Genomic DNA, 10,000 nt, shown 5'->3' with positions numbered 1-10,000 from the left:
TGGACGGTTCCTACCCGGTGTGGACCATTTCTCAAACTTCCGGATTGTACGCGATCCAAATTATGGAAGTAGGCAAAAATTCAAATTTATTAAAAATATGAAATATGAAATTTGGAGTTTGGAAAAAAAAAAATTGGGTTGTACAATTTCGGATCTTATGCAAGTGGGTTGGACAATTTTTGGTCCAAATGAATTACAACCGTCCAAAGAGCCATTGAAACTCCAGTTTTTCCGGCTTGTAAAAATTCCCACTTTTTTCGGATTGGACGGTTCCTACCCGGTGTGGACCATTTCTCAAACTTCCGGATTGTACGCGATCCAAATTATGGATGTAGGCAAAAATTCAAATTTATTAAAAATATGAAATATGAAATTTGGAGTTTGGAAAAAAAAAAATTGGGTTGTACAATTTCGGATCTTATGCAAGTGGGTTGGACAATTTTTGGTCCAAATGAATTACAACCGTCCAAAGAGCCATTGAAACGCCAGTTTTTCCGGCTTGTAAAAATTCCCACTTTTTTCGGATTGGATGGTTCACACCCGGTGTGGACCATTTCTCAAACTTCCGGATTGTACGCGATCCAAATTATGGATATTGTAATACTTTTTTGATATTTTGAAAAAGTTCAAATTTATAAAAAATATAAAATATGAAATCTGCAGTTTGGAAAAAAATTGGAAGTTTGAAACCTGAAGTTCAACAAAAAAAACGGCGCAAAAATCAGCCAAGCGGGGGCAACTAAGCGGATGCGGCCAGCCGTCAGTGAAAAATGGCCCCAAAACTAAGCGCATGCGGCCAAGCGTCGGTGCAAAATGGCCCGAAAACAGTCCCGTCGGTGCCCCCGTCGGGCTAAAATGACCCGAAAACAGTTCAGCTGGGGAAAATTAAGCGGATCCGGCCAAGAGTCGGTGGAAATTGGCCCGAAAACAGCCCAGCGGCAAGCGGAAGCGGCTAACGTTGGGGAAAAGTGACCCGAAAACAGTTAAGCGGGGGAAAACTAAGCGGATGCGGCCACGCGTTGGGGAAAACAAAGCGGATCCGGCCCAGAGTCGGTGGAAATTGGCCCGAAAACAGTCCAGCGGCAAGCGGAAGCGGCTAACGTTGGGCAAAAGTGACCCGAAAACAGTTCAGCGGGGGAAAACTAAGCGGATGCGGCCACGCGTTGGGGAAAACTAAGCGGATACGGCCAAGTGTTGGGGAAAAATGGCCCGAAAACAGCCCAGCGGCAAGCGGAAGCGGCTAACGTTGGGGAAAAGTGACCCGAAAACAGTTAAGCGGGGGAAAACTAAGCGGATGCGGCCAAGTGTCGGTGGAAATTGGCCCGAAAACAGCCCAGCGGCAAGCGGAAGCGGCTAACGTTGGGCAAAAGTGACCCGAAAACAGTTCAGCGGGGGAAAACTAAGCGGATGCGGCCACGCGTTGGGGAAAACTAAGCGGATACGGCCAAGAGTCGGTGGAAATTGGCCCGAAAACAGTCCAGCGGCAAGCGGAAGCGGCTAACGTTGGGCAAAACTGGCCCGAAAACAGTTCAGCGGGGCAAATTTTTGAAATTTTTTTTGAAATTTTTTTGAATTTTTGAAATTTTTGAAGTTTTTTTGGGTTTTTGGACTTTTTTTGAATTTTTGAATTTTTTGAATTTTTTTGAATTTTTTTGAATTTTTTGAATTTTTTTTGAATTTTTGAAATTTTTTTTTTTTTTTTGAATTTATTTGATTTTATAAATTTTTTGTGATTTTTTGTGATTTTTTTGAATATTTTACATGGGTGATTTTGACTTGGGGGATTTTCAGGGGGTGGTAACCCTGGGCGTGGCTAGAGCCTCAAAATGCATATTCCCCTATAGGGGGGCAAGGTTTTCAAAAATGGGTGCCCCCTCATGTACACGCGCGTGGGTGTACATGGCCCCGTCGGTGCCAGCGTGGGTGGAAAATGGCCCGAAAACAGCCCAGCGGGTTGGACAATGGCCCGAAAAAAAAATTGGGTTGGACAATTTCGGATCTTATGCAAGTGGGTTGGACAATTTTTGGTCCAAATGAATTACAACCGTCCAAAGAGCCATTGAAACTCCAGTTTTTCCGGCTTGTAAAAATTCCCACTTTTTTCGGATTGGACGGTTCCTACCCGGTGTGGACCATTTCTCAAACTTCCGGATTGTACGCGATCCAAATTATGGATGTAGGCAAAAATTCAAATTTATTAAAAATATGAAATATGAAATTTGGAGTTTGGAAAAAAAAAAATTGGGTTGTACAATTTCGGATCTTATGCAAGTGGGTTGGACAATTTTTGGTCCAAATGAATTACAACCGTCCAAAGAGCCATTGAAACGCCAGTTTTTCCGGCTTGTAAAAATTCCCACTTTTTTCGGATTGGATGGTTCACACCCGGTGTGGACCATTTCTCAAACTTCCGGATTGTACGCGATCCAAATTATGGATATTGTAATACTTTTTTGATATTTTGAAAAAGTTCAAATTTATAAAAAATATAAAATATGAAATCTGCAGTTTGGAAAAAAATTGGAAGTTTGAAACCTGAAGTTCAACAAAAAAAACGGCGCAAAAATCAGCCAAGCGGGGGCAACTAAGCGGATGCGGCCAGCCGTCAGTGAAAAATGGCCCCAAAACTAAGCGCATGCGGCCAAGCGTCGGTGCAAAATGGCCCGAAAACAGTCCCGTCGGTGCCCCCGTCGGGCTAAAATGACCCGAAAACAGTTCAGCTGGGGAAAATTAAGCGGATCCGGCCAAGAGTCGGTGGAAATTGGCCCGAAAACAGCCCAGCGGCAAGCGGAAGCGGCTAACGTTGGGGAAAAGTGACCCGAAAACAGTTAAGCGGGGGAAAACTAAGCGGATGCGGCCACGCGTTGGGGAAAACAAAGCGGATCCGGCCCAGAGTCGGTGGAAATTGGCCCGAAAACAGTCCAGCGGCAAGCGGAAGCGGCTAACGTTGGGCAAAAGTGACCCGAAAACAGTTCAGCGGGGGAAAACTAAGCGGATGCGGCCACGCGTTGGGGAAAACTAAGCGGATACGGCCAAGTGTTGGGGAAAAATGGCCCGAAAACAGCCCAGCGGCAAGCGGAAGCGGCTAACGTTGGGGAAAAGTGACCCGAAAACAGTTAAGCGGGGGAAAACTAAGCGGATGCGGCCAAGTGTCGGTGGAAATTGGCCCGAAAACAGCCCAGCGGCAAGCGGAAGCGGCTAACGTTGGGCAAAAGTGACCCGAAAACAGTTCAGCGGGGGAAAACTAAGCGGATGCGGCCACGCGTTGGGGAAAACTAAGCGGATACGGCCAAGAGTCGGTGGAAATTGGCCCGAAAACAGTCCAGCGGCAAGCGGAAGCGGCTAACGTTGGGCAAAACTGGCCCGAAAACAGTTCAGCGGGGCAAATTTTTGAAATTTTTTTTGAAATTTTTTTGAATTTTTGAAATTTTTGAAGTTTTTTTGGGTTTTTGGACTTTTTTTGAATTTTTGAATTTTTTGAATTTTTTTGAATTTTTTTGAATTTTTTGAATTTTTTTTGAATTTTTGAAATTTTTTTTTTTTTTTGAATTTATTTGATTTTATAAATTTTTTGTGATTTTTTGTGATTTTTTTGAATATTTTACATGGGTGATTTTGACTTGGGGGATTTTCAGGGGGTGGTAACCCTGGGCGTGGCTAGAGCCTCAAAATGCATATTCCCCTATAGGGGGGCAAGGTTTTCAAAAATGGGTGCCCCCTCATGTACACGCGCGTGGGTGTACATGGCCCCGTCGGTGCCAGCGTGGGTGGAAAATGGCCCGAAAACAGCCCAGCGGCAAGCGGAAGCGGCTAACGTTGGGCAAAACTGACCCGAAAGAAGTATAGCTTGGAAAATTAAGCGGATGCAGCCAATTGTTGGCGAAAACTAAGCGGATACGGCCATGTGACGGTGAAAAATGGCCCGAAAACAGTCCAGCGGCAAGCGGAAACGGCTAACGTTGGGCAAAAGTGACCCGAAAACAGTTCAGCTGGGGGAAATTAAGCGGAAGCAGCCAAGCGTTGGGCAAAACCAAGCGGATACGGCCAAGAGTCGGTGGAAAATGGCCCGAAAACAGTCCAGCGGCAAGCGGAAACGGCTAACGTTGGGACAAAGTGACCCGAAAACAGTTCAGCTGGGGAAAATTAAGCGGATGCAGCCAAGCGTTGGGGAAAACTAAGCGGATCCGGCCCAGAGTCGGTGGAAATTGGCCCGAAAACAGTCCAGCGGCAAGCGGAAGCGGCTAACGTTGGGCAAAAGTGACCCGAAAACAGTTCAGCGGGGGAAAACTAAGCGGATGCGGCCACGCGTTGGGGAAAACTAAGCGGATACGGCCAAGTGTTGGGGAAAAATGGCCCGAAAACAGCCCAGCGGCAAGCGGAAGCGGCTAACGTTGGGCAAAACTGACCCGAAAACAGTTCAGCGGGGGAAAACTAAGCGGATGCGGCCACGCGTTGGGGAAAACTAAGCGGATACGGCCAAGAGTCGGTGGAAATTGGCCCGAAAACAGTCCAGCGGCAAGCGGAAGCGGCTAACGTTGGGCAAAACTGACCCGAAAACAGTTCAGCGGGGCAAATTTTTGAAATTTTTTTGAAATTTTTTTGAATTTTTGAAATTTTTGAAGTTTTTTTGGGTTTTTGGACTTTTTTTGAATTTTTGAATTTTTTGAATTTTTTTGAATTTTTTTTGAATTTTTGAAATTTTTTTTTTTTTTTGAATTTATTTGATTTTATAAATTTTTTGTGATTTTTTGAGATTTTTTTGAATATTTTACATGGGTGATTTTGACTTGGGGGATTTTCAGGGGGTGGTAACCCTGGGCGTGGCTAGAGCCTCAAAATGCATATTCCCCTATAGGGGGGCAAGGTTTTCAAAAATGGGTGCCCCCTCATGTACACGCGCGTGGGTGTACATGGCCCCGTCGGTGCCAGCGTGGGTGGAAAATGGCCCGAAAACAGCCCAGCGGCAAGCGGAAGCGGCTAACGTTGGGCAAAACTGACCCGAAAGCAGTATAGCTTGGAAAATTAAGCGGATGCAGCCAATTGTTGGCGAAAACTAAGCGGATGCGGCCAAGTGTCGGTGAAAAATGGCCCGAAAACAGTCCAGCGGCAAGCGGAAACGGCTAACGTTGGGACAAAGTGACCCGAAAACAGTTCAGCTGGGGAAAATTAAGCGGATGCAGCCAAGCGTTGGGGAAAACTAAGCGGATCCGGCCCAGAGTCGGTGGAAATTGGCCCGAAAACAGTCCAGCGGCAAGCGGAAGCGGCTAACGTTGGGCAAAAGTGACCCGAAAACAGTTCAGCGGGGGAAAACTAAGCGGATGCGGCCACGCGTTGGGGAAAACTAAGCGGATACGGCCAAGTGTTGGGGAAAAATGGCCCGAAAACAGCCCAGCGGCAAGCGGAAGCGGCTAACGTTGGGCAAAACTGACCCGAAAACAGTTCAGCGGGGGAAAACTAAGCGGATGCGGCCAAGCGTTGGGGAAAACTAAGCGGATCCGGCCCAGAGTCGGTGGAAATTGGCCCGAAAACAGTCCAGCGGCAAGCGGAAGCGGCTAACGTTGGGCAAAAGTGACCCGAAAACAGTTCAGCGGGGGAAAACTAAGCGGATGCGGCCACGCGTTGGGGAAAACTAAGCGGATACGGCCAAGTGTTGGGGAAAAATGGCCCGAAAACAGCCCAGCGGCAAGCGGAAGCGGCTAACGTTGGGCAAAACTGACCCGAAAACAGTTCAGCGGGGGAAAACTAAGCGGATGCGGCCACGCGTTGGGGAAAACTAAGCGGATACGGCCAAGAGTCGGTGGAAATTGGCCCGAAAACAGTCCAGCGGCAAGCGGAAGCGGCTAACGTTGGGCAAAACTGACCCGAAAACAGTTCAGCGGGGCAAATTTTTGAAATTTTTTTGAAATTTTTTTGAATTTTTGAAATTTTTGAAGTTTTTTTGGGTTTTTGGACTTTTTTTGAATTTTTGAATTTTTTGAATTTTTTTGAATTTTTTTTGAATTTTTGAAATTTTTTTTTTTTTTTTGAATTTATTTGATTTTATAAATTTTTTGTGATTTTTTGAGATTTTTTTGAATATTTTACATGGGTGATTTTGACTTGGGGGATTTTCAGGGGGTGGTAACCCTGGGCGTGGCTAGAGCCTCAAAATGCATATTCCCCTATAGGGGGGCAAGGTTTTCAAAAATGGGTGCCCCCTCATGTACACGCGCGTGGGTGTACATGGCCCCGTCGGTGCCAGCGTGGGTGGAAAATGGCCCGAAAACAGCCCAGCGGCAAGCGGAAGCGGCTAACGTTGGGCAAAACTGACCCGAAAGCAGTATAGCTTGGAAAATTAAGCGGATGCAGCCAATTGTTGGCGAAAACTAAGCGGATGCGGCCAAGTGTCGGTGAAAAATGGCCCGAAAACAGTCCAGCGGCAAGCGGAAACGGCTAACGTTGGGCAAAAGTGACCCGAAAACAGTTCAGCTGGGGGAAATTAAGCGGAAGCAGCCAAGCGTTGGGCAAAACCAAGCGGATTCGGCCAAGAGTCGGTGGAAAATGGCCCGAAAACAGTCCAGCGGCAACCGGAAACGGCTAACGTTGGGACAAAGTGACCCGAAAACAGTTCAGCTGGGGAAAATTAAGCGGATGCAGCCAAGCGTTGGGGAAAACTAAGCGGATCCGGCCCAGAGTCGGTGGAAATTGGCCCGAAAACAGTCCAGCGGCAAGCGGAAGCGGCTAACGTTGGGCAAAAGTGACCCGAAAACAGTTCAGCGGGGGAAAACTAAGCGGATGCGGCCACGCGTTGGGGAAAACTAAGCGGATACGGCCAAGTGTTGGGGAAAAATGGCCCGAAAACAGCCCAGCGGCAAGCGGAAGCGGCTAACGTTGGGGAAAAGTGACCCGAAAACAGTTAAGCGGGGGAAAACTAAGCGGATGCGGCCAAGTGTCGGTGGAAATTGGCCCGAAAACACCCCAGCGGCAAGCGGAAGCGGCTAACGTTGGGCAAAAGTGACCCGAAAACAGTTCAGCGGGGGAAAACTAAGCGGATGCGGCCACGCGTTGGGGAAAACTAAGCGGATACGGCCAAGAGTCGGTGGAAATTGGCCCGAAAACAGTCCAGCGGCAACCGGAAACGGCTAACGTTGGGACAAAGTGACCCGAAAACAGTTCAGCTGGGGAAAATTAAGCGGATGCAGCCAAGCGTTGGGGAAAACTAAGCGGATCCGGCCCAGAGTCGGTGGAAATTGGCCCGAAAACAGTCCAGCGGCAAGCGGAAGCGGCTAACGTTGGGCAAAAGTGACCCGAAAACAGTTCAGCGGGGGAAAACTAAGCGGATGCGGCCACGCGTTGGGGAAAACTAAGCGGATACGGCCAAGTGTTGGGGAAAAATGGCCCGAAAACAGCCCAGCGGCAAGCGGAAGCGGCTAACGTTGGGGAAAAGTGACCCGAAAACAGTTAAGCGGGGGAAAACTAAGCGGATGCGGCCAAGTGTCGGTGGAAATTGGCCCGAAAACAGCCCAGCGGCAAGCGGAAGCGGCTAACGTTGGGCAAAAGTGACCCGAAAACAGTTCAGCGGGGGAAAACTAAGCGGATGCGGCCACGCGTTGGGGAAAACTAAGCGGATACGGCCAAGAGTCGGTGGAAATTGGCCCGAAAACAGTCCAGCGGCAAGCGGAAGCGGCTAACGTTGGGCAAAACTGACCCGAAAACAGTTCAGCGGGGCAAATTTTTGAAATTTTTTTGAAATTTTTTTGAATTTTTGAAATTTTTGAAGTTTTTTTGGGTTTTTGGACTTTTTTTGAATTTTTGAATTTTTTGAATTTTTTTGAATTTTTTTTGAATTTTTGAAATTTTTTTTTTTTTTTTAATTTATTTGATTTTATAAATTTTTTGTGATTTTTTGAGATTTTTTTGAATATTTTACATGGGTGATTTTGACTTGGGGGATTTTCAGGGGGTGGTAACCCTGGGCGTGGCTAGAGCCTCAAAATGCATATTCCCCTATAGGGGGGCAAGGTTTTCAAAAATGGGTGCCCCCTCATGTACACGCGCGTGGGTGTACATGGCCCCGTCGGTGCCAGCGTGGGTGGAAAATGGCCCGAAAACAGCCCAGCGGCAAGCGGAAGCGGCTAACGTTGGGCAAAACTGACCCGAAAGCAGTATAGCTTGGAAAATTAAGCGGATGCAGCCAATTGTTGGCGAAAACTAAGCGGATGCGGCCAAGTGTCGGTGAAAAATGGCCCGAAAACAGTCCAGCGGCAAGCGGAAACGGCTAACGTTGGGCAAAAGTGACCCGAAAACAGTTCAGCTGGGGGAAATTAAGCGGAAGCAGCCAAGCGTTGGGCAAAACCAAGCGGATTCGGCCAAGAGTCGGTGGAAAATGGCCCGAAAACAGTCCAGCGGCAACCGGAAACGGCTAACGTTGGGACAAAGTGACCCGAAAACAGTTCAGCTGGGGAAAATTAAGCGGATGCAGCCAAGCGTTGGGGAAAACTAAGCGCATCCGGCCCAGAGTCGGTGGAAATTGGCCCGAAAACAGTCCAGCGGCAAGCGGAAGCGGCTAACGTTGGGCAAAAGTGACCCGAAAACAGTTCAGCGGGGGAAAACTAAGCGGATGCGGCCACGCGTTGGGGAAAACTAAGCGGATACGGCCAAGTGTTGGGGAAAAATGGCCCGAAAACAGCCCAGCGGCAAGCGGAAGCGGCTAACGTTGGGGAAAAGTGACCCGAAAACAGTTAAGCGGGGGAAAACTAAGCGGATGCGGCAACGCGTTGGGGAAAACTAAGCGGATGCGGCCAAGTGTCGGTGGAAATTGGCCCGAAAACAGCCCAGCGGCAACCGGAAGCGGCTAACGTTGGGCAAAAGTGACCCGAAAACAGTTCAGCGGGGGAAAACTAAGCGGATGCGGCCACGCGTTGGGGAAAACTAAGCGGATACGGCCAAGAGTCGGTGGAAATTGGCCCGAAAACAGTCCAGCGGCAAGCGGAAGCGGCTAACGTTGGGCAAAACTGACCCGAAAACAGTTCAGCGGGGGAAAACTAAGCGGATGCGGCCACGCGTTGGGGAAAACTAAGCGGATGCGGCCAAGTGTCGGTGGAAATTGGCCCGAAAACAGCCCAGCGGCAAGCGGAAGCGGCTAACGTTGGGCAAAACTGACCCGAAAACAGTTCAGCTGGGGGAAATTAAGCGGAAGCAGCCAAGCGTTGGGCAAAACCAAGCGGATTCGGCCAAGAGTCGGTGGAAAATGGCCCGAAAACAGTCCAGCGGCAACCGGAAACGGCTAACGTTGGGACAAAGTGACCCGAAAACAGTTCAGCTGGGGAAAATTAAGCGGATGCAGCCAAGCGTTGGGGAAAACTAAGCGCATCCGGCCCAGAGTCGGTGGAAATTGGCCCGAAAACAGTCCAGCGGCAAGCGGAAGCGGCTAACGTTGGGCAAAACTGACCCGAAAACAGTTCAGCGGGGGAAAACTAAGCGGATGCGGCCACGCGTTGGGGAAAACTAAGCGGATACGGCCAAGTGTTGGGGAAAAATGGCCCGAAAACAGCCCAGCGGCAAGCGGAAGCGGCTAACGTTGGGCAAAAGTGACCCGAAAACAGTTCAGCGGGGGAAAACTAAGCGGATGCGGCCATGCGTTGGGGAAAACTAAGCGGATACGGCCAAGGGTCGGTGAAAAAGGGCCCGAAAACAGTCCAGCGGCAAGCGGAAGCCGCTAACGTTGGGCAAAAGCGACCCGAAAACAGTCCAGCGGGGGAAAACTAAGCGGATGCGGCCAAGCGTTGGGGAAAACTAAGCGGATACGGCCAAGCGTCGGTGAAAAAGGCCCGAAAACAGTCCAGCGGCAAGCCGAAGCGGCTAACGTTGGGCAAAAATGGCCAAAAGCGATGGAGCAGGGCGGTCTGAATCTATGCATCCACATAAAATGGGGGGTAAACCTGGGGGATTTCCAGGGGGTGGTAACCCTGGGCGTGGCTGGAGACCCAAAATGCATATTCCCCTATAGGGGGGAAGGATT

Source organism: Carex rostrata, chromosome 10 (genome assembly GCF_964058835.1).
Source record: "Carex rostrata chromosome 10, lpCarRost1.2, whole genome shotgun sequence".
Taxonomy (NCBI): Eukaryota; Viridiplantae; Streptophyta; class Magnoliopsida; order Poales; family Cyperaceae; genus Carex; species Carex rostrata.
This window is presented reverse-complemented; position numbering follows the sequence as displayed.